Here is a 25,185-nt window from a genome sequence, read left to right as displayed (position 1 = left end):
ATCGTGCGCTTCGACATTCCGTGCGATCATTGAAACGCAGGAATGTCACTCCCACGCCTCGATGGCGTTTTTCTTTTTGGCTTCTCGTCCATCTTCATTTTCTTCTTTTCTACACGCTCCTTGTAGAAATACGAACAACGCAGAAAAGAGAAGCCCCGAAATGAACATCTTCCTCCCCCCCCCCCCTCCTGCACCTTACTAGGAAAATATTCTTCGAAAAGAATCTAGTCACTTGCGATGTAGGAATGAAATAAGGAATAGCACAGGCTCATTAGCATTTTTTTCTCGCACGTTCCGATAGAGTTGACGTAGTACTAGACAGAGGTTGGGTCTAGTTGTCTGGCTCCCAGTCTGTACACTGTTGTCATACTCAGAAATTTCGTTATTAGACTTTAACAGCATTTGATATAGATCGTATGACTTTGTTGGTTGTTTTTTTTCGTGACACGGCCAACGACGACCAAATTTGATGTTTCCGGTTCCGACATTCAAATGAGCCTCTCCTCGGTTTTTTTTCCCCTGTGCATTATACGACTCGTGGCTCGAGAAATCTTCAATGATGTAAGTTTAATTTCTTTTTTCTTATTCAAGTTTGATGTCGAGGAAAGAGAGGGGGGGGGGACAAGAAAAGTAAGGGGGGGGGGTTACATTATTTACCTATTTGAACATAACTTTTGTAGACGCTGTCTAAGAGCTTAAGGGCAAAAAAGGCCAATCTACTGACGGGCCAAAAAAAAAATGACTGTAAGAATCTAGGTAGAAAAGACACAAGAGGCAAATAACACAAAAGTCATGTCACGGAAGAAAGGGCCGACGTGGCCGTCTTCAAAGGCCTAGCAACGGGCTCAAAATGTATTTTACTTTGTGAGAGAGGGGGGAGTTAGTTCTGTGGCTTTATTTTTTGGGGAGGGCAACGAACTTGAACAACCTTTTCGGCATTAAAACGTGTGGACCATCTTGATTTTACCTTCTCCCTTTCCGATGCAACGCCCGCAGTGCCAACACCTTCATCCCTTCAGAAAATCTCTCCTCGTAGGCCTTTTAAAAAAGGAAAAGACGGTTTTGCCTGAAAGCAAAAATGAAATGAAAAAGAGAGTTCCAAGTAGAAAAGGCCGAAAATGAGGGGTCCCTGAGAGAGAGAGAGGGGGGCTTAAATGTTCCAAAGTGTAGGCGAAAAAATAAAACAGAATGTATGAGGCTCTTAAGCTATTCAAAAGGTCCAAAAGTAATAGGTCCTTAGGTCTACACAAGTGCCACGTAGCGAAAACAGGGAGCTAATATAACAAAGAAGATTTTCTCTCCCTCTTTTTTACCTTTAGATTTTTTTGTTTTTAACTTTCATCTTCTATAATCACATAGAATGTGGCCATGTCGTTTTCGTGGAAAAACTTGTGTCGACGAGGAACCAACAGGAGCAGCAAATTCATCTTCAACATCAATGTAGCGTCTTTTTTTCAATTCGGGCACATACGTCGGCCATCACTCTCCTGAAGGGCCAAATTATTTTGCTTTTGTCTTCTCTTCTTCTTTTTTAAAGTAACAGTTTCTTTCAAAGAAGCGTTTGCTGCAACAGGATCCCTCAATCGCTTTTTTTTTTGCTTCTCCCCCTTCTTCTATTTATCCACATAAATATCCATCGCGTAGCAGGAGCAAACAGCTGCACGTCTCCGGCGTGTGGACCATCAGGTCTAGATGTCCCGCGACGAAACATTAAAAACCGTTGGGTGTGGCTTTACAGGCAACAAGCGAAGAAAGAAAAAGAGTTGAAAGACTTTTGGAAGTTTTTTTTTTTTTTTTCCTAGACAGTTTGATTCGAATTGTCGTGTAAATAACAGAAGAAACACCAACATTATTGCGTCATCAGATGCACGCAATAATGCAATATCTGACAGATCGTTCAGTCTTCTCATGACGTCACCAATTGCAATCTTATGATGCAATCAACGAGAATATGCACATGCCATCACCATTGCTGCTGTGAAATTAAATCTAATCACATTTACAGTTTGCCAAATTTTTATTTTTTTTTTTTTCGAGGGACTGTACACGAATCGCCCTTGTCTTGTCAACGTGTGATGAATTGATTCTAGCGGTTGCACCTTGATCATCGTTTCGTCTAGTAAATTTTTAATTCCGTCCCATCTGTTTTTTGAAACGTGTCTCCGGGTCCCGCGGGTAATTCTCTTGTTTCAAACCGCACAAGGACGCGCAGTTTACATAGGAATCAACCGAAATGACTTCATTTTAACATAGGATTAAAAAAAAAACGGGACCGTGAAACGTGTGCAAATAATTTCTAGTCAATTTTGGGCGGTTTTGTTAAAAAAAAACGCCAATGTGATAAAAAAAACATGCAAAAATCTGTTGAACATTCGGTTGATTCAGCCCCAAAGGCTATAGGTGACCTACTTTGATGACTGCAGAAAACGCGGGAGTGCACACAAAAAAAAAGAAGAGGAAAAAAAAGTTGTTGCGCCCTTGACATTTTGACGATGGTCTGCATAGTAAATTAGTTTTTTTTCTTCTGCTTCCCACAACCGCCACGTTTAATCATCTGCAAATGAATGAATCATTCATTCAAAAATCATCAAAATAGCTTTAAAATTTTGCTCTTCGTATCTTAAACAAAAGAAAAACGGCTCGTAATTAATGCAGTCTGTTTCATTTGCGCTAGGCACCCACCCGATATTTTTCTTGAATAATCAGAAACACGCACGAAGCGCACAGCTGCATGCAATATCGGAGCTTGTAGTCAATGACCCTCACCTACTTTTTTTTTCCCGTCTATCTCTCTCTCTCTCTTTTTTTTTTGCTTCACGGCCAACCATCTCAGGGTCAACATGACGATTGCGTCTGTCACTGATTTTTGATGGGATCCGGTTTTTGCCTACAACAAATATGAAACCTATATACTGGCCGAGCGTTAATTTATTGCAGCAAATTCAATGTAAATGGCACTTTGATTCTTTTGTTGTGGACATGGGGTGTGACGTTGGTGTCTAGATTAAAGTTCGATTTATTCTACTCTATTATACATATGATTTTTGTTTCTTTCTTGTCTCTTTCTTTATCAGTTTATTTTTTTATTTGAATGTCTGAATGCAACAAACTGTTGTTGGTCACGTTCGTAGAAACGTGAAAATAATGCATTTTAATCATTTAATTGAAGCCACTCGAACGCGGCCTCTGTCAAAGGTAGTTTTACATACATATATTCAAAAATATATCGCGAAACTTTAAAATTGCTTTGCGTGCGGCTATTGAGAGAGAGGAAAGGCCGAACACACGTTAGCAGCATATATTTATCTTCAGCCCCTTTAAAAAGGAAGAGAAGGGGGGTGGCAACAGGCCTAGCTCTTTGACAAGTTTAGGGGTGTATCGGGAGTGCATTTGGTCTGCAGTAACAACTGCGTTATATACACGGGTGGAGACAAGCCAGCGTGCAACACAGGATATCACGTCACAAGTAAAATGGAGCGAAACAACACAATAAAACAGTTGAAGAACAAAACAAAACAAACGATGCAGAGATGCTCACAGAATTGGGAGTAGTAGGTAATGAAAGAAAAGCGTCCAGGACGAGAGTGCGATTGGAAATGTTTTCCAGCCAAAATTCCACGAAACCTCGATGTATTATCTGTCGTCTTGTCCGTCTACACGGACGTCTGTTGTTCAATGCAACAAAAGAACAGCGGAGAGAAAAGAGGGGCCGATAAAAAACAAACAAGAAGAACATGTACTAAAAAAACCATCGCACAGATGTGCTGCAATAATCATTCCTTTACTCCGAAACGCACGTAATTGTACACGTTTGTACAAATAGAATAGCAGGTGTGCGTGTAAGGTCAGTGCCGACAGCACGGACGTGAGAACATTGCGGTTCAGACACGCATTCAAGATAATCAAATGCGTTCGCTGTTCAATCGAGCCTCGCGCCAGACCCGATTACGAGAGGTTCAAAAGTGAGCAACTATCGCGAGTTTTTTCGTGTTCATCAAACTTTGGGATGGTGGGGGTTTGTTTTTGTTTTACCATCATCGCACACCGTATAGAGAAGGGGAGCAAAAAGCTGGGGGAGGACGATAACGACGACGATGTCACTGACACGACGTCCAGAATGTGACGGCCAAGAATCCGTGACACGCGGGCACGCAAGCACAAAAAAGAAAAAAAACACGTTGGTGTGTGTGCGTGGAATATAGACGAAAGCAAAAATGAAACGAAAAAAAGAAGAGGTTAGTGAGTGAAAAGACAGAAAAATCATCTGAATAAAAAGTACGCTTTTTTCCCTTCAACATTCCGACTGCTGGGCTGCCTTATTTCCAGTTGCCTTTTTCTGAGTGTGTGTGTTTAAAGTCAGTTGTGGGCATTCTAAGCGAGCCGATGTTTGCCTTTGCAGTGAACGCTGAAAAATACGTCGCTGTTGCGGGGATGAGAAGAAGAATGCGGCCAGAAAAGACGGACAGTTCCCTCCACTGCGGACACAGTTGACATCACATCTCACGACTCGTTAGCTTTACCCGACGCGCTGCTTCGACACGGCACATGATCCTGACATTAAAAAAAAAACGAAGTTTGCTCTAAGGATTTCTAACTGAAAATCTATCAGTTTTACCATTTAAAAAAAAAATCGTAATATTTTTGTTGTTGTGGCAATTGGATTTTTTTTTACCGGAGATGTAGGGAAAGTTAAACAATTTGAATTCTAAAGAGAGTTTGAAAGTTTTAACGATTGGCTGGCTCACGTGCCGTCAGGTTCAGCACTGCAGGGGATCTGTCAATCCTACATTCTCTTTTTTTTTTTTTTTTTCTAAACCATTCCTTCTTATTTTTAAACAACACTTTTTCCCTTTTTCTTTCTTTCTGTTGCTTTCAAGTTCAACCTACTCCGGTGTAGTGCTTCTTTCCCCCCACTCTAAAGTCCCTTACTTTGTATATCCTGCCCCCCTTCAAGAGCTTTCTTTTTCGCCCCGCTCTACGGTCCACACATCTTATGTAATCATTCGTCATCAGACTTTTGACGTAGAAGGCTATTTAATCTTTTAAATTAAATAAGCAAAATCATGTAAATGATGCGTTTCGTCGAAATGTATTTTTCCGTTGGAAAAATGTTTTCTTTTCTCGTCGACTCATTTCAACCGTGTTTTGACTCGCACCGGTAGACGACCATATTGCGACTTTAAGAAACAGCTGTTTTATTTTTCTTTACGCTAGCCAAGCAGCAATTTTTTTTTCCCCGAAAAAGTTTTTCATTTTATATATTTATTTTTGTAGAATCTCATGCAGCAGCTCTTGATCGTTATATAGAGAGAAACACGCTGATGTGTGTCGGGATGACAGATCATCGAACTCTCGTTTCGCTTGTGTTTCGCTGTTGCTGGGACGTCCTAAAATGCGTACAATACGTATAATCGTATCATCGTTGTAGTACGTAGATAAAAGCGAAAGGGAGAAAATGCAACATCTGTCCATATTTCCCATAAGCGGCAGCATGGAACAACAGCATTTTCGTTTTGAAAGAGACAACAGTTATTACAATTTTTGTCCACGTTTGTTTCTTTTTTCTTTTCTATTTTCACCTGAAAGGTAATGAATTTTTTTTTAAAAGTACGTTTATGTTACTTAAGAAAATATGAAATGTCAAGGACAAAGGGCAATACAAAATTGAAGAAAAAAAAAAGCGTTATTCATTTGTTGCTTTTTCGTAAGACGATACGAGAAAAAAAGAGGAAAATTTGCAACGTTTTCCTTATTTGTTTCTTTAGACAGTTGACAGCACTCAAGAATCTTCTTTGCTAGTGAACGCAGCAAGACGTGGTCCAATTTTTCACGCGGAATCGTTTTATGGTAAGTCATGCTGTCATTTCTAATCATCGTACGAGTAGTTTGTCAATTTCTGTTAGGGTTTCAATTCAATATGGTGTGCAATCTTGCCACGTATGGCTTACAGTACCTGCCATTGGCGATATGTTCTTGTAAGGTAGTTCTATTCTTACGAGCTTGTTTTACATTTAGCTTTCGGGCAAAGATGTGACACATTTGAATTGCTGAGTTCTCGTTAACGTGTCAAGTGTAGCGAATTTTGGACAGTGTGAATTTGAAATTGAATTGCTAGCTTATCACTAAATGGATTTTGTTGTATTAACGTCCAGCAATTGAGCGGAAAAATTGCGAAATCGCGTGGATGAAAAAAAAAATGAGTTTCAATCTAGGAAAGAGACCGCAACAGTTGAGGTCACAAAGAAAGGGATTTAATCTGCTATAGGATTGAGGCACAGCGAGGATTATCGTCAAGTTTTTTTTATTGGATTAGACGGACCAATTGGCCTCTTCATCAAGCCATACTCGTTTCGCTAATGAGTCGCTTGAAAAAAAAAAATTGCGTTAGCGGATGGACATCAAACAAGACGAGGAAGAGAAAACCGTCAAGTATTTAACCCATTGCGCTGATTTATTGGATGAACTGGAGGAATCAGTAGTTGTGAGTAATTATTGAACGGATGTATTCAGAGTCATCGAGCATCAATTGACGTACAAAAATAAGAAAATTAAAGGGAAAGGTCATTGTTTTGGGGGGGGGTTTTGAAATGAGATTGCCTTTACAGCCAGTTTTGATTTGGACGTTTAACTCGGTTGATTGGACAAGGAAACCTTAAAAGCATCGTTCTTTATTTCCTTATCTTTTTTTTTTTGAAAATTATTAGCCCATTTGCGTTTTAGAAATCCACCGGCTGTCCCTTTAATCACCTGCTACGTCTTTTTTTATTGATTTCCCAAATGAAGAATCCGTAAAAATAAAAATGTTTTTTCTTTTGCCAAGGAATTTTTTGCAATTGAATGATTTAAGGTTAACGTCATTGATATGATATAACTGTAACTTTCATTTTTAGAAACAAAAAAAAAAAATGTTTTAAATAAATAATAGGGGATGAGTGGCTGGGGGTTCTCGGGTGATTCGTTTAACTAGGCAACGGCCAGTTTCGTTTTATCATCCTGCGTGCACGATGCATCCGGATGAACGTTACACGGCAATTTTTTTTTTATTACTACCTAATAAATAGAAAATGTGCAATTTATTTTTTCCAATCGGGGATTTGCATTTGGGTGTTGTCAACGTAAAAAGTCAATGAAGATTACCGTGCAAAGTTCATTTTCGTTGGTGAAAATCACGGTTCAAATTACATGTTGTATTTCTTTTCGCAAAATGATGCGAAATGAACTAGCCACTTGATCGAATCCCACTGTTTAGTCCTAAATCTGTTTTTTTTTTTTTTTTTAAACATCGAGGATAACGAGGCTTGACGGAATTCCGAGGAAAAGAAAAAAGAAAATCTTTGTATATGAGTTATTCCCGTTGGATGGGCAACGTTCACGGATGAAAGCGAGAGGAAGACATGCGATAATATGTAACTCTGATTTTTTTGGGGGAAAAAAAAAAATTTGAAATAATTAAAGGTGTTCGCAAGTTTTCCTCGAGAATCATCCGTTTGCGTTACACGTTTGTTACCATTCTTATTATACTACTGTTAGTACTACAGCGACTGCCTTTTCTTTCGTTTTCTCTATTATAAACACGACACGGTTTAGCACTTACGATGTCGCTGTGAGAAATTTTGGTTGCATTTTCTCGTGGCTCAACATGTTGGGCTCGTCCTCCACCTAAAGATTTTTTCTTTTATTTTCAATGCCTCTCACAGAGTTCCTTCACCTTGACCCCCCACGCCTTGCATAAATACCTTTCGCTTGCTTGCTCTCAACCATTTTTTCTTTTTCGAGATTTATTGTAATATTCACTTTTGATTATTCTCATTTCCTTGTTTGACACTAGACGCTTCCGACATTAAAATAAAAAGAAATTCAAAAATGTTGTTAAATGGTTGGGCGGGGTTCCGGGTCATTTCAGGTCAAGTCAAACACGCCCTTTTTAATCCAAGCCGGCTCGGACGAGTGCCTCGCTTTTAATAAATGTTTTCTTGTTGGAAGGAAACATTTTTTTTTCTTTGCTGAAAAATTAACCTTTACCATTAAAAATGGCTGCAAAGTCAAAAAGATTGTCATCGACAAGGCAAAAAAAAAAAATATCGTTTTGCCGGACGACTAAGGGATAAGAAGAAGAAAGGTCAATGTTCCCTTAAGAATATCTTCGTTTATGATCGCGGTTCACTGGTCTCTTTTAGTGCTACAAATAAGCCATTGGTTTCTACCTTTTTTCTTTTTATTTTGTCTGTATACCTGATTATTTCACACACGTGAACCTAGGTCATCCTTCACAATTTCAACCGTGTCACCGAGTCCGTCTGAAGTTTGTCACTGACCTTGTTGTCCCTATTTGACGTGCTTTTATTACTTAGCCGCTTTTATTATTGTTCTGTTTGTTTTGTTTTTTTTACAAACACAAACATCGCGGTTCGATTACTAAAGTTGGCCACATCAGTTCCCTAATCACCTGCTGTTTAATAACATAATGACTCGGGGTGATTGCGTGAAAACCCCAGTGTGTTTTCCCCCACATACACATCGATACGTGTTTGTAGGGAGGGCCATATTTATTTTGTAAATAAATTAAAAGGCACGAGTTTTTGAATCCCGGTGTGTGTGTGGCTGTCATTGTTTAAACGACAACGATTTTATTAGCCGAGTTCAATCACCTGGACGCACGTCAGCCACACAACTGGTGTCCATTATAACCACACAAGGTGCCCCATAGGTGATTGTACGATGTGACGTCATTTTTTTTTCTTCAATGGTGCGTTTGAAAGCAAAAAAAAAAAATAATAATACTAGCGGGCTAAGTATTACGTGCTGTCTGATGAGCCTGCTGCTTGTAGTTAGCGTGAAGGCGGCGTGTAGACAGCGTGACCACACGGAGGAGAGCGATGGAATCTTGCTGGCGTCGCGGTGGGAATGTAACAACAGACGTTTCCCCCTCTTTTTTTTCTTTCTTTCTTGATTGTCTAATTTCTTCATTTTCACGACCGTCTGTTTGTTATCCAGGTGCGGAGCAAAATCTTCTTTTTTCAGTGGCAACTTGACGAACGCGATGAAAGTCTTTGGTCATTATTAATCGCCATAGATTTTAGCGAGAGACAAACACGACGAACAGATGACGCGCTTATTTTCACGATCCTTTTTTTTCGTGTTTCTTTCAGAACACGCCTTCATTGAATCTCGGTCTGTTGAGGGTTGAACAAACTCTGGCCGTCCTCAGATTTGTTCCGATTTTGAAACGAAAATTTCAGCGGCTCGTTATAATAAAAAGGATACCAGTTTTTAACTTGTAAGAAAATCTATATCGATTTTCACATTACAAATTGAATGGATCCCTTTTAAATTGAAGACGGAATTTTATTCTTTTCAGACAATGTAATTGGAGAAATGTTTGCATGTGGCAATTAGAAATCCGTTAGACCCTTAAGTGGCATCTCCGATATTCAAGTGGGGTGTGTCACGTTGATCCTGTGCTCTTAGCGAGGTTACAGGGTACCTTTACGCATCGGGTTTATAATTCATTCTATTCTACGTTTGTTGATCTTTGACGTAGTTCTACGTTTGGGGGCCTGAAACTTGAAATAAATAAAACAAGTTGGACTTGTGTTTAACTTTGCAAAATTTAAAAGTGTCTTCCCTCCTTTTTTTTTCTTACCTGTGATTCTTTTTTAAGGCTCGTTTTACTGCCCGAGTGGGTCCTTCACCTCTGGAAAAAAAAAAAAAAAGCTCGTCTATACCAGTCTAGAGGCTGTGTACGTGGTTGTCAAGTCTGTATTCCATTCTCTTATCACTGCGTATAAGAAAACGAACAACGAAAAATGGGTAATTTAAAAGACAACAGCCGATCTATTTGGAAAACTCGCCCCTTTTCCAAGTAATCGAAATAGACGATGTAAATATAGTTTCTGCGGTTTTCTTGTGGTGTCGGTTTTGGTGGTTGGACGCCTTTTTTTTTAACCCATTCATTCGTCCCATTCGTAAGTCCAATCGCTTTGGAACTCTATAGTCAAATAAAACGTATCATACACGTCTACTGCGTTATTTCGCTAGTCATTTAAAGAGTAAAACAAAAATAACGGTGCCCAACACGAGCAGGTTTTTTTTTTTTTTTTTTACTGAACGTCGAGGAGCGACATACACGGAGATGGCCCGAGCAGATGGCCTCCAGCGCGGCCAGTCAGTGCCCATAACCAGGAGCCAATCGTCTCTTATCTTTTTTTTTTTTTTTTCAGCTTTGGAAATAGGAGAGATAGAGTTTATATTTTGGGTAGATCTATCAGCCTCTCTGTTATACGCATTTTTAAAAAGAATCTGATTTTGTTTCGGGCATTACATGCAGACGACATTTGAAATGTTTTGTGGATCGCAACAATTCAAATGACGAAGAAAAGGAGTTATTTAAAAAAAAAAAAAAAAAAAATCAGTTCTAGCCAAAACGAGATGCGAAGGGAACAGGTTGCGCCAAAAACGGACAAAAATTTTAGGTGATTTTGTTTTGTTTTTTTCACGAAAAGCTTTTTTGGCTCTTGTTTTTTGCCTTCTGCCGGTTTTGTTTGTTCTTCGCGTATCCGAGGTCCTTTTTCGTCCTTTAGGAAAGAAACATAGAAAGAAAAAAAGGATGTTGCTAGATGTCGTCGTCTTTTTCTGGCTTGTTTTGTAGGTGAAGGTCTCCTCGAGGCAAGAAGGGCCGTGACCTTTGCCGCTGTCCGGCTGGGTGGTTTTTTGTTTTGTTTTCCTCTTTTCTTTGGCTGGCAAACGGCCAGTAAAAACACAGCTCACCGAACAACGTTCGAGATGTTGATAAATGATGGCGAAACATCAGCAGTGAAGAGTTGCATAGCAGAAAAAGATGAAATCGGACAGAGGAAAGCAAACCAGTCCTGCTAGAACTTGAACGACCTCCCCCCTCCCAATTTGTTAGTCAATTGAATTCGCCTAGTATTCGCATTAAATTGGCAAACATTTGGCTCTCATTTGTTTTTGTTTTTTAGTTGCCTATACAAAAAGCATCACATAATCATTAAGCGAAAGATATTATCATATCAATGTCTTGTTATGTTGCATATGCAAATGGGCGAATGCAGACAGGAACGATGCCATCACAATCGAATGAGACGGGCCCCGTCTCAAAAACCGAAGGAAAAACAGCGATATGGTATGAAAAGGAGAAGCGCGCGTCTATATAAAATTACAGGAATTCAATTGTTTTTCGCCGCCATTCGTTAAGTATACAGTGTGCCTCTAAAACGAAAAAAAAATATTGTTCTCCGCGTATAGCGTTATTATCGAGTTACACACACGCACAGGTGGGACACACCGTACAGACAACCGTCTGTAGAGTTGTTCCCCCATTTTTGTTTCAGTTGATGAGCAGTTCGCGTGGCTCATCCCAATTCATTCCAATAATATTTTTTTGCCTCGGCTGTGTCCAGCATTATACCACCTGCGCTAATGGCGATAGCCTCTCGAGTTTCATTCGAAATGTCCATACATGGCAGGTAAACAAGTCTGTGATCTTTGAACATTTTCTGTTTTTGGCAGTTTATTGCGTGAGCCTCTGGTCATATTATTCACAAACTGATGGAAGCATAAAGTCTTAATTCATTTTGGATTCGTTACACAAAAATGTTGAACGAAACTTAGAGAGGCATGCCTTTCTTTTTTGTTTTTCAATTGACTTTGTTGTACTGTTGATAAGGCAAAACATGGTGGGATGTCAGGTATGTTGCATCGTCTCTCCGATAAGGACACACATAGTCAAACGAAAAGCAAAGCTATAAGAGAACTATCGCAAGGACGAAATATTGTGTGGTAGTCAAAGGACAGCTGACATTTGGCACCAAACCAAAATCGAACTTCTTCTTTTTTTTTTATTTCCCGTTCTTTCTTGGTATTCCTGTATGTATTTATACGATAGCCAGTATTACGTTTTACACTAAACAAATATGGAGTTGATCCCTTAACGCATTTTTTTTTGCATAATTGTTGTTTTTTTCCTACTGCAAAGCAAAATGTTTATACTAGCGGTGGCGAACAAATTCTCGCCTAGTCTTTCAACACGTGACGTCCTTATTGAGAACAGATACGGACGTCTTTTGTTTTGTTTCCTCAGAAATGAAATGCCTTTCTCTTGAAAAACAAAACAAAGGGAATATCTCAAAGTATTCCATGCAGAAAAAAGGATTTTGTCTTGTTCCAATCGGTCGTGCGGTTTCCCCTCCCCTGAATCTCTTTATCGTTTATGTCATTTCGTCACTTGTTGCTTTTGACAAACACATTTGCATTAAATTGACCAGCATCTATTGGAAACAGCTTGTCTGAAAAGTGTCAATAGACTTTTTTCCGCGAACTTGACAACGTGAAAGCTCTTTTTCGCGTAGCTTGAGGACATTTTGGATTCAAATCCAAAAGCTTTTATTTTTTTAACTGCCATCGAGAAAAAAAATTCTTGTGGCCAAGGAAATTTCAAAAAAAGAAGAAAAAAAAATGATCGACGGGCAGGGAGAATTTTTCATAGGAAAATACCAAACCGGACAGATCCAGCAGACCCATAGGCTCCTAGAGTTGGATGTTATAAAAGAAACAGAGCTCATGGCTCCTTATTTTCTCATTTTTTTTTTTTTTTTTTTTCAAAAAAAACTTATTTTTTTCTTTTATGGATGATAAATAAAAATAGCCTCATTATCAATTTGGCAAGCGTGCCAGAATCTAATATTTTAAAAATAATATTTTTCCGCTCTGCCGCCTTGGCTGCCTCTTCTTGACTTTTTGATGACGGACTCGAAAAGGTTCTTTCGCCTGATCACCGCTGGAACGATATCCAACTTTAGAGGGGGGGGGGGGGGGGGCGTTCTTGCAACCCACACGAAAACTATGCCCGTCTCTCTCCATATTATCTCATATCTATTTAAGCCAATCTTGTCTATTTTTTGTTGATCAGATTACTCTCATCACACATTCCTACCTACGCAATAATGAAATAAGCTCTACGCTTTTGTTGAAATATTGGCTGGGGCCATCACCACGCGATTCTAAATGTAATTTTTAAAACATCGTATAGCGATCTTTCTTTTAAACTTTCCACTCGACCTGAACGAACGGCAGAGGAACGGACAGAAACAATGTAGCACTGGGGGAAAAATGGCTGTTTGCTTGACAAGCCAAGCGTAAATGAAAAACAAAAATGAGCTAATGTAATCCAATAATGAATTCTTGGGTTGTTTTTTTTTTTTTTTTTTTTTGCCTTACTGGTCAGCGCACACAAACAAAATCCATCTTCTCCTAACTCAGCCAACCCAAAAGCACCATTTTATGTAAATGAGCGCTACCATAGAGAAAGGAAGATTAGTATAATTTCTATTTTTAACTGCGGCCATCCTTAACGAACCTTTTCCCGTTATTAATTTTTGCATGCCGTGACATTTTTTTAAAGAAACCACTAATTCAATTTCGGCCAACACTCCAAGTTCAACGAGTACACGGCCCAGCAACAAATTTTGGTACCGTTTAAAAAAAAAAATACGTGTTTAAATTGACGTGCTACCTGTCACGTCCACTGTGTGCAACGCGAAGCTTACAGTATGCAAGACACTTGCGCGTTGTGAACGTCAGGCGACAGTATCGCATTGATCACACCTTCTGGTGTTCACCTGAACGTGAATGACTCATAGAATTAGCCACCTTTTACCTCCGAATAGGCGGGGTTTATTATACCCCCCTCACCCAGTAACATAATGAGAATTAAATAAAAATGTACAAGAAAGACCTGTGAAAACTGTAGACACGTGCCGCACGGCATCTCCTAACAAGCTTTAGAAAATATTTTTGAAAAGCCCCAGATATAGGAATTGTTGGAAACAAAAAAAAAAAAAGCCAGTGCACAAGTCTTTGGGGGAGCGGAGAGGGTAGTGAAGAGGAGAGTGGTGATGACGAACAAGACAAACAGAGCGTGCGTGAGTGAGAAGCCTTACTTGTATACAGTAATGTATAGATTTAGGGGAATTTTTTTTTGTCACCCAAAAGGAGCTTGCAACTGCAAACTCGTGTCTCAGCGTTCACATGACCGATGTAGAAAGGAAGTCGAGTGACATCATCGTTCACGCCTAATTTTCTTTTTTTTTTTTTTTTTTTAGGTGGATATGTCCCCACCGTACGTATAAACCTCGAAAAGTGCATTATCATTCTTGGAAACCCTGTGGAACAAAATCGAGAAGTAAGACATGATTAAAAATCAATGAGACAAATTACGTGTTGTTTTTTTTCTTTTCAGGTGGGCAGTGTACTGGCTAGAAAAAAAAAATAAAGAGGTGGACGTAGGGGTTGGTCGAAAGAATCCAAAGAATATCATACGATGGTGAGCGTGTGTAGTAAACCAAACACAAGTGAATAATTCAATTACCGCCAGATATGCATCAAAATGACGATGTCTGCAAATACTATGCACATAGTCACACGATTGATTTGTGTATTGACGACACATTACACAAGTACTACCTTTTTTCTTTTAAATTCTTTTTACTCTGTTCAAATTGGATTGGGACATTGCACGATCGGGACTCGCAAAGGCCTCGTCTTCACGATTCCGTGCGTCCGTCCGTCGACACGAAAAGAAACACAAAAAAAAAGGGACCAGTACATCAATAGCTCCATCAGACAGGTTTGATTCCGTCCTTCTAAACAAGCAAATGATACGGGGCTAGCCTGAAAAATGGGGTAACTTGAATGATTATTCCTAATCAATTTTTATTACGTCAAATGTCGTTTGACTAGACGTCAAACACGTATAGGTCTAGTAGCAGCGAAAAGCAAATGACATTGATTGCCCAAGTAAGTTTCAATCCCATTATTGAGTGCCTTCTACGATGTTACACGAGATTGTCAACGACACGACAGGTACAGTTACTTCAAAATGTAAATAAAATCGACTTTAGCATCTTTTCTTTTTTTAAGTGGGGAAAAGAAATAAACTTTTTATGTGTTTCAAATCGGTAGAGACGCCGTTTAATTGCATTTCCATGTTATAATACAGTTGTTTAATATAACACGAACGTCTGTGCCTGATTGCCTCTTACCGACTGGCCGTTAAAAAATGGAAGAGTAAAAAAAAAAACAAAAGCTGAGAGTGTTGTGTAGAGAGAACTCATTCGTGTCCTTTTCTTTTTTCCACAAATACCTGTGATCTGATCGTACCGTGTGTGTGTAGGGAAGAAAGAAAAAAAGTCGTCATTCGTTCAAGCCCGCCTGCCGAACGTGAACAACAAACCGTCACACACACACAGTCACACACACACACACACACACACACATAAAAAACAATTCGGGTGAACGGCCGTCCGGATGTTGACTTTTCGTTTGTGTACAGAAGAGAATCTAGAGACAAGGAGACCAGAGACGATGGCAGTTGGTATGTTATTATTAAATAAATAGGGAATAATACAAAAAAGTCGATTTGGTTTTGGTTTACTGACAAAAAAAAAAGGAATTAGGTTTCTTGCTTTTTGTTATGACATTGGTGGTAGGCATGAAAACGAAAAATTTTTGTTGCCAAAGTTATAAATTTTTTTTGGATTAAAATATAAAAAAAAACAAAAAAAAACAAGGGTCAAAAATAATAATATTTAAATCAATCATCATTTTTGTCAAACCACATAGACTGATGAAAAACAAAACATTTAAAAGAAATGTAATTGAAATTGAAATAAAAAAAAAACAATAGAAAAAGGCAACAGTGCATTTAGCCGGCAATGGAATTCAAGTTCTTTTTGTTCGAAAATGGCGACAGTCACACTCGTGTGTGCCACCGTACGAATAACATTGATCGAGCATGATCAACTACAATCCTTTTGTGTGTCTCGCCTTTTTTTACTTGGCACCTGATTTAGTTTTATTGTTATGCATTTCCTAATTGGCAACTCTAAATAGTGCAGGGATTAACGCGTAACTTGGGCCGAATCAACAGCAAGAAAGGCCACCCAGTTTCCATCGGGGCAGGTAACACTATCGTCGTCATTTCCTTTTTTTTTCAAATCAGTGTACATAACAACTGCGTGTCAGTGTCAATGAATATCAATGAGAGCGGGAAATTCGAAAAGAAAAAGAAAAAAAAACGTTATGGCTACGTCCATTTTGCTTTTGGGGGGACTTGAAACAACAATTTTTTGTTGTTGAAGGCAAACGAGATCGGCCCTCGTTTCTGAGTTGTTCAAGGCTCACTTGCATTTCGGCCGGCCTTAAAAAAAACCTAAAACCCAGCCACCACCAACAACCAAAAAGTCTAAAGGTTTTTCCTTTTTATTTTTTTGGAGGTTCCATTTTATTTGTATTTTTTTTTTTTGGGTAGAAAACAAGAATTTCTGTGTGTGTGTGTGTGTGTGTGTGCTGAGCTTAAATATACGTATTTTTTTTTTTGCCCGGACCATGAGTGTCCCTCCCACAGACCCACACACACACACACACACACGATGGGAGGAGAGACGAGGGTGGAGGGGGAGGTCTTTCCCTTTCGAGTTTTGTATCGGCAGTCTAGCGCCGACCGCCGTCCGCATCGCACACGCTTTCGTTGCTGCTCCGTTTTATTTTCGTTTGTTCTCGTGTTTTGATTTTCATTCCGCCGGAATTGAAGTGCCGTTCACCTCTACAAAATTTTTTTGAAAAATTTGATTGTCTCATCGATTGAATGTGACATTGCTGTCACTAGTTTTCGAGTGCCGTGCGTGTGTTTTTGTGTCGACTTCATTTTGATTTGCTCGTGTTCTCACGCTGATGCAGTGACTGCGTGAATTTTGTGCCCACGTTCGGCGCGTTTCTTAACCCGCGTGTCTCTTTTTTTTTGTTGTTGAATGTTTTGGACTCTACGGATTATCTCGTTTTGATTTGCAATCTGCGTCACAAGTTTTTCAGTTCGCTTCGTATGAAAATTGGATTGAAATAACTCGATGCGTTCGTCCCCGTTTGGAATCGGACTTCAGTCAATCGCGTAAGGAAGAAGCTGTGGATTATATCTTTTCTGAATTTGCGTTGGGCTTCGTTAAAGTGTTCACGTAGTCGATGAAAATCAATGGATAGAAGGAGGGAAAGGACCGTGCGTGTCATAGACCTTGAAAAATGCACGATTGTCGGTCGTCGTATTTTTTTTTTTTTTTTTTTTTAAAGGTTCCTGCAACACGCAAAAATGGCTACACAAGGCAGCAGCTGTGCGATTGCCTTCAAAATGGAAAAAAAAAAAATAAATAAAAGAAAAAATTCACTCCACCGCAACCACCGCAACTCATTCGGGGTTTGAGGGGGTTTATTTCGGGCAACGACAACTCGGGTTTCTCGCTTTTTCAATGGCCCAAATCAATACATCTCTTTGGCGTGACACACGTTGATGGCCGCGGTCAACTGGAATTTTATTCACTGGCCAACCGTATGCGGTTTTCCTGAAATATTTTCTCACTTTTTGAAACACCCCTAAATCGATAGGTGTCTCTAAATTGCCGGAAAATCTATCGTCGTTATATAACCCGAGTACGAAAATAGAAAAAAAAATTATTAATGTCCACATAAATTGATGCGCAATTATTCACAAGTAATTAGGACGGGGCCATTTGTGTACCTTCTCTCATTTGATCAAGTGGCCAATTGCGGCAATGTTGTCCCAACTGTTGCTATCCTTCAACTTTATCCCTCGTTTTTATTTTTTTTTTTAAGACTCAACAACCACCTGTACAGCCAAATGAAGAGGAAGCGTTCGGCTCTCTCACGTCTGCCAAAAGTTTAACAAAAAAATTCTTCTCTCACGGTGCAATCGGAGTTGACACTGTACGTGACTGTGCAATTTCCATTAGGAGAGCTCTAGAATAAAAGGGGAAGGTTTTAATTTTTGAAATGTTACGAAATTAGTATTTGCTTTAGTTTCTTTTTTTTCTTTTTTTTTTTTTGAAAAGTGCGATCCACTTTGACCTCACCTGTAAAAGGGAGAAAACAAAAAGGGGCTCTCGTCTCCTTTCCACCTGACAAACGGTGGAAAGGTGAAGTGTGTGTGGGGGGGGTTTTGCCTTCCCAATCAGATATTCTGTATACGTTGTGTATACCAGTACAAGTTGGATGGAAGGGGGCCCCCCTAAAGAATTCTCAGAGGGCGTTGACCTTGACTTTCTCTATGTTTTCTTACCTGCGTCTGTCTGTGTTTGTCGAGACATCACCTGAGCCATTTTTCTTTTTTTTTTTACTTCCACCTACAATTGTGCGTATTTTCTAATTTTTTTTTTTCATTTTTGCGTCATTTTTAGGTAAAGAAAAAAGAAACTTTGAAAAATAATAAGCGGACACGCCCCATATGCAAAAATGGCGGGCTGTTTCTTCGTTTCCAATTGTTACCACTGCAACAGGATTGCTACTAAAACGATAGCCGTTTTATGTTGTTGCAACACTCTTCAGTGATTTGTCTCCAACTGATCGCCATTTTTTTTTTGTTCACCTGTGCCTGGGCCAGTTAATTAAAAATTATTGAAATTCTGGTGGATAATCGACATTTTGTCGAACAAAAGTGAGACGGAAAATCATCAACCGGTGCCATTTGTTTTCCTCTCGGGTGCATCTGCAATGTGTGCGCGTGTTTAGTGTGTGTGTGTGTACTACGCCGTGTTTTCTTTTAAAATAAGTCCCGTGTTTGGAATATTCGCAACTCCCGACGTTTAATAACCGATCTTCACTTGTTTCTGTTGTTACCCGCTATCAACAAAAAGGAAGAAGGAATAACACGAAATTGCTCGCCGAGGGCAACAATTAGAAGCTCGTCTTATCCAATTGACGTTTTCAATTTCGTTTCTACCCAGAGGAAAAGGAATCCCTTCTCAAAAAGGTGAGTGGCTTTCTGTTTCTACCAATTTGCTTTATCTCTGTGCGCCAATGGGAAATGCGATTTTGATTTTGAACGGGAAAGACACACACACAAAAAATGTACGATTTGTTATCGGGTCGCTTAGTTCTCGAGCGGCCGGTTTCGTGATTCCCGATTTCAGGTGGGTCCTGGTCTTCAGGATTTCACGGGCGTGACCAGCCGCCCATTTGTTTTTTTTTGCATTATTAAAATTCAAGAAAAGAAAAACTTGTTTTTTTTTCATAGTTTCAACAAGATGAACTCTGATGAGCCATTTTGGTAAAAAAAACGATGACCAATCACACGACTCATCGACCTTGTATCTGAAACTGCATTTTCGCCCTCTTTTTTTTTTTGCTATTCGTCTGTATGCAGACACGGTAGGCTGACAAGAAAAACGGGACTCTGCTGGTGGTCTTTTAATTAGATCAAAATAATATTTTCCGCGCGTCATTTCAATTCGAGCGAGAATGCAGCTGATCATTAGGGAAAGCATCTGACCAGACAATTTTTCTTATCAGTGTTTTCGTTTCTTTTTTTTTATTTTTTTATTTTCTTTATTTGCTTTGACGTCATCCCCTATCGGTTTCGACTCTACAATCAAAACTATCGAAATCTTACTTGTTGTTCATTTATACTTCCGCGTCCCGTTTCACGCTGATAATTCAAACTAGTGGGTCGTCGACTTCTCTATCCCATACCTCACTCTTTCCAAATTCAAGGTCGACAGATATCAGACACTGTTTCGTACCATAAACCCTTTGTTGATGGCCCTCCCCCCCTTTTTTTTTCTTTTCTCCTCCGCTTCAACCTCTTTTCATTTGCGCCAAACTTGTTGATCAATCAATCAATAATAAAGGCAAGACTTGTTGAATAGTTCTCTACAAGACGTGCAAATAGAACGTCTTTTAGCTCTTTTTACCGATCGGCTAGAAAGAGAATCGAGTAGGAGGAGGGGAGTAGGTGTATGTAAAAAAAAAAAAAAAAAAAAAAAAAAAAACTCTTTTAACATAATGGCTATTGTTTTTCTTGTTTGGCCCACCATGCAAGCTCTCAGCATTGATGATGAATCGTAAAAAGACGAAGCCGTTCAGGGAGTTTTCGTGATGGTACTCTACGGCCCGCTTCCGCAAAGATGGATGAGCTAAAACGCCGACACCATCCAGATCGAACGGGAAAGATATTAATGATGGAACGATCACTTGATGATCGTTTGTGTTGCTCGCTTAGAAAGAAAAAAGACAATCGACTCGATTCCAATGAAAATCCAATCGATCCTCGTTTTCCTTTTTTTTTTTTTTTTTTTTTTTTTTTTGCGTCGTGCCCCCCCCCCCCCCCTTTTTGAAATGGTTACATTAACTTTAATGTAAGCATACGCCTGAATTGCGATGTTTATCGCCCGCCCATTACAATGTGAGTAAGGAAATATTGTATTTGATTTTTTGCAATTCTTCCGCACCCAACAATTTCAGTCCAATTTTTTTTCCTTCTTAAATTCATGGCGTCATTTATTCTTTTTGAAAGTATTGCATTAAATCACGATCCAATCCAAATTGGGTGATGATTCAATACACCAACAAACGGTAAATCGATTCCTTTTTTGAGTTGAAACATTTTTCTCATTTCCCAAACGGGGCGCGGATATTTCAACGCTGGCTGGACACGCCCTTTATGTACGCTTCATTTTTATTGATGAGGTATCTCCTAAAATAAATGGGGGGGGGGGGGGATTTAAACCAAAAAAAAAAAAAAAAAATTATCATTTTAAAATAATGGAAGAAAGGTGTCATTTTATGTAAATTTATTTGCGGACCTTGCAAAAATTTTTAAACGAACGAAACGGCGGATTTGAAACCGCATCCTTTTTGAAATCGTACGTGTCGGGGATATTCAAATGACGTACACATGGGAGAAGCAGGAGCGAAAAAAATGAGGTCAAGGCAGCTTAAAAAAACACCCAGGCTCGTATTATGTAGTACCAAGAACACATTTCGAGGACTCACGAAACCTCCCGCCATCCAGCAGCCGTTTTGAAGGCAACAAAACAGCGATGAGGGTCGAGATAAATATTTTTTTCGCCTTTTTTTTTTTTTTTTTTACACGCGTCCCGAATGCGAACGAGAAATCCTTGATACGCACATGTTCTATTCGTTTTGTTCTGTTCTATAGCGTGGGTTTATAATCACGTATATTTGGCACGAATTTGTTTCTCTTTATCCGTTTTTTTTTTCAAACTTTGCTCTGAAACACGGGAGACTGAATTTACTGATTTCTTTGTTTGTGAATTTTTTTTTTTTTTTTTTTTTTGAAATTAAAAAAAGGGGAACCTGCTTTTTCATCATACCGATTTCCGGGGACTTCGTGGGTTCCTCTTTATATCTTTTAATTTTTCCTCTTTTCGTTAATCTTTTGCTTTGTTTTTTTTTCTTGTGGGAATCGGCCGAATCTCAACGGTAGAAAAATACCGCCATTGTTTACAGCTGCCGCTTCAGTGATGATGAAATAAGAATTAGAAAAAGAAAAAAAAACTGAGCCGATTAAAAAGGGAAAGAAAAAGAACATGGCAGTTAAGGCAGGAGCTGACTGAATGAGTGTGTATTATTAATACCGCCAGAGTTCTTCATCAGTGTCACGACACTGGTCACGTTTCATTGCAATCGAGACCGCAGCTATCGTAGACCTTTTTTCTTTTCCGTTCCTTGTCTTGTGAGAAACAGACAAAAAATGAATTCTTTTGTTAACGAATTGTCGATAGGAAAAGAAAAAAGGGGGTTTTTAATTCCCGTATTTTTTCTCGCCCTCCAACATCGTGAATATGCCGTCGGGACTGGGAATGAAAATCATGATCGATATGCTTCGCATTTGCACGAGTCTATCGCCATGTTTAATGTATTCACTTTAGGCATGTTTTCAAGAGTTATCACTTGTTTTGTGAACTGTAGTTTGCGTCCGTGTGATTGGCCAATGCAGTGGATCGTATTACATCATCGTCTGTCTATTTACAAAACGTTGAAAGTCGGATCGTAAAAAAATAAGTCGATTTGATTCCATAGAAAAACGAAAAAGGCAAAAAACAGAAGGGAAAGAGAGAGAAAAAAAAAGGAAGAAGAAGGACCTTCTCATGGGCAAGAGAGAAGGAGACCTTCAGACATATTAACCTTGTGCACACATCGCCGGCAGAACCAAAAACCCGACCGTGCACTAAAGTCGAACGTATAGAGAGAGAGAGAGAGAGAAAAAAAAAAGGGAGGCCAAGGTCGGCTGTCGGGATTGCGCCGGTTGCGTGAATTTTTTCTTTCGGGATTGTCGTCATGTATTGTGTGGTCAGGGTCCACCATTGCCACTACCACCATTTCTTTATTTTCCACCATCATTTCATTTTTACCCTCATGGTTGGCACCTAGAGTTTTACGTTTTTGTTTCTGCTTATTCAAATGAAATGAGGGAACAAGAAAACAACACACACGATCGATGAAAGATCGTTTGTTTGTTTTTTCTTTTTCCAAGTATGAATTCGTTTGCAGAGCGTGTGCTCACTGCTGGCAATGACGACGTGCGGGCGCGTTGGCCTTGCGTTCAATTCGCGGCCACAACGATAGCACATACAGCCAGTTTTAATTTCTAATTTTTTTTTCTTCTCGTTCTATCCGAAAGTAAAGAAAGAAAAGAACATTCGTTATCAACAGCAGCAAAGTTACACCATCATCTTCTAAAAATACCGTTAGTCTTCTTCTCCTCTCTCTCGCGCGCGTGTGTGTGTGTACCACATTTAATTTTACGAACGCGATACGTAGAAAATGGGGGGGGGGGGAATGCCGTAGAAATAATGGCGTTTAAAATGGCTCTCTACGATATTTCACTAAATAACAAACATCGGCAAGGGACGGCGTTCAATAGCGTGTATACTACTCACGCATTCTTTTTTTTCCCGTCCCGACCGTCTGTATTGGCTACGATTACACGAACGGTGTTGATGGAGCGTTCATTTCCACGCCCAGTCCATATAACGACCGTAGGCAACAAAAAGAAAAAAAAAAATTGTTTCACAAACTTGTTGCATTCGTTTAATGATGAGGACGGTCATTAGATTTTCGTCGGATGACGTGAAAAAGAAAAGGGAATGGCAGCGCGTAAGACACGCGAAATGAATGGACCGGTTGAAACAGACGGGCGTAAAGAGGGCGAGACGAGCTAAACGCAAGAAGAGCAATCTTTAAATGCGTGACAGTTCATTTTTTTTCCAGCTATTTTTGGACTACGCCAAAAGGCAGGGGACGGTGTCTGGGTTTAATTGACTTCAACAGAAAAAAAGATTTGAAAAGTGTCGTGTTGGACTGGTGATTGCATTTAGAGGGGTGCTCAAAGTGTCGTGATAGTGCGGGTGGGTGACGTGGCAGACACAAAAGTGGACGACATCTTTTTTTAAATTTTAGTGTGGAAAGAAACAAGTCGAACGAAATGCGCCTCTGATGTAGCGAAGAAGTAGCAGCAGCATCGTAATAGGTTCAGCGTGGTTTATGAGTCACTCGCGCACGCCCGGCTCTTTTTTTCACGACTCGCCGCCCGATGGATGGGCAGGTGAATGGACGGACGATGACTGGGCCGCCCCTTTTACGAGAGATGTGGGACCCCTTAGCTTTTTTATATTTTTTATTTATTTTTTTTTTTTTGGTAAGTGCCTGGGCTATAAGGAGCCCACCAAACGCCCGCAATCGTTATCGCATCCGACCGTTATTACGTAATGTATCGCACGGCGAAATTCCCAATGTTTTATTTTTTTTTTTTTTTGGGTTGGGTAGCGGGGGGATGTTCGTGTTCAGTTCAAGTGTTTCTAAAAAGGAGGAACGAACACGAGCAACAGCTGTGAGCCTTGATAATGATGGCGACTAAATGCTCTGTTGAATTGCAAACGAATCATTTAAATCAACGCGTGAAGAAGCGGCACCCAGTCACGCTAATCAATAAAAAAACAAAAAAACAGTTCAATTCGAAATTATTCTGTTTTTTTTTTTTTTATTATTATTTTTCTTTTTTCTTTCTGAGTTTAAGAATTCATGTGGAAAAAGAACATTTTCAGACAGCGTGAGTGGCGCGAAGTTGGAATGTTTGACGGGAAGCTTTGGTCATATTCCAAAGCCTCAAGTTATTTGTCTAAGGCCACGTCTGACAACGAGGTGACAACCAAAGTTGAATTTGTTCATATGACGTAACGGTTTGACCAGATTGAAAAAAAAACTGTATTTTTTTTTTTTAATGGTGAAAAAAAAAAAAAAGAAATTTTTAAATGATTGTTTTCACGAGATCAATTACGAGCGGGAAATACAACGTGAGAGGCTGGGGACCAAAAATGAAACAACAAGTGCCATTCATTGGGAGTTTTTCTTTAGCGGTGGGCGAGCGTAGGTGGAGGAGAAATGGGCGACGAAAGAGTTCCCGTTATATTTATATCTATTTTCTCGTCTTATTGCTTCTTCCCCCCTCTTAAAACCGTTTCCTTTTCTTTCTTCTTTTTTTTTTCTTGCATCGCACACAAATATTAAGAAACTCAGACCGCAAAGGGGAAAAAAAAGAGGGGCGCCTGCTGTTTTTGTTTGATCAACAATATTTCGAAAAAAAAACAAAAAAAACATACGCAACTCGAGCAACATTTTAAAAACGTACGATATTGCGCTGGACGTTTCCCATTTACGCAACAAGTTCGTTTTAAAAATTCATTTGATTCTACTACCATCCCGCCTCTAGGTTTCCATTTTTTCTTTAGCGTATTGGCATAAATGCAACATTTTTTTCCCCGCTATTTTATAGTCCTGACACGCCCTTGTTGAGCCAAAGAAGTCTGAAACGCCTGAGCTGAGGGGAAGGAAAAAAAAACAAACATGTAAATTAAAACATTTTTTTTTTTTTTAAAGAAAGAAAGAAAGAAAGAAACAAAAAAATGGGTCATCGTCACTCTGTTCGATGCTGCGGGCCAACAATTCGCATTTGCGGGGGGCTTTTACACTTGCCAAAAAATGATCCAATGTCGTAAAGAAAAAGAGGGGGGAAAGGCAGAATGCGGGAAGAGAATGAAATAAAATAAATTCGTCAGCAAAAGTTTGCCAACGGCTAATAAGAAAAAACGCCGATGATGATGATGATCATCACGATAATCTGCCGTCCACGAAAAGAGGGCGAGCCGTCGCTCCTTCGGGAACAACCGTGACGTCACTGCCGCTCACGACGTCGTCGTGACAAAACACGTTCAATAGCCAATGCCTTTGATTTCTTTATCTATTGGCTGGGAAAATGCTGGCGACGAACGGTCCAAAAGCAGCAACCCCCGTACAAAAAAATTG

At 39.5% G+C, this 25,185-nt stretch overlaps 1 protein-coding gene across 1 annotated transcript in view; it reads left to right on the top strand.

The window, feature by feature from the left end:
* Positions 1 to 18,813: 18,813 nt before the first annotated feature.
* LOC130687251 (ecdysone-induced protein 74EF-like) overlaps positions 18,814 to 25,185 on the top strand; it is a 56,849-nt gene continuing 50,477 nt past the window's right edge. Inside the window, 1 exon segment of the mRNA XM_059495177.1 lies at positions 18,814 to 18,832. The gene's annotated coding sequence lies outside the window, so the exon portion shown is untranslated.

This window comes from Daphnia carinata, chromosome 4 (assembly GCF_022539665.2).
Source record: "Daphnia carinata strain CSIRO-1 chromosome 4, CSIRO_AGI_Dcar_HiC_V3, whole genome shotgun sequence".
Lineage (NCBI taxonomy): Eukaryota > Metazoa > Arthropoda > Branchiopoda > Diplostraca > Daphniidae > Daphnia > Daphnia carinata.
The sequence above is the reverse complement of the archived record's forward strand: the minus strand, read 5'-3'. Positions and strand labels throughout refer to the sequence as shown.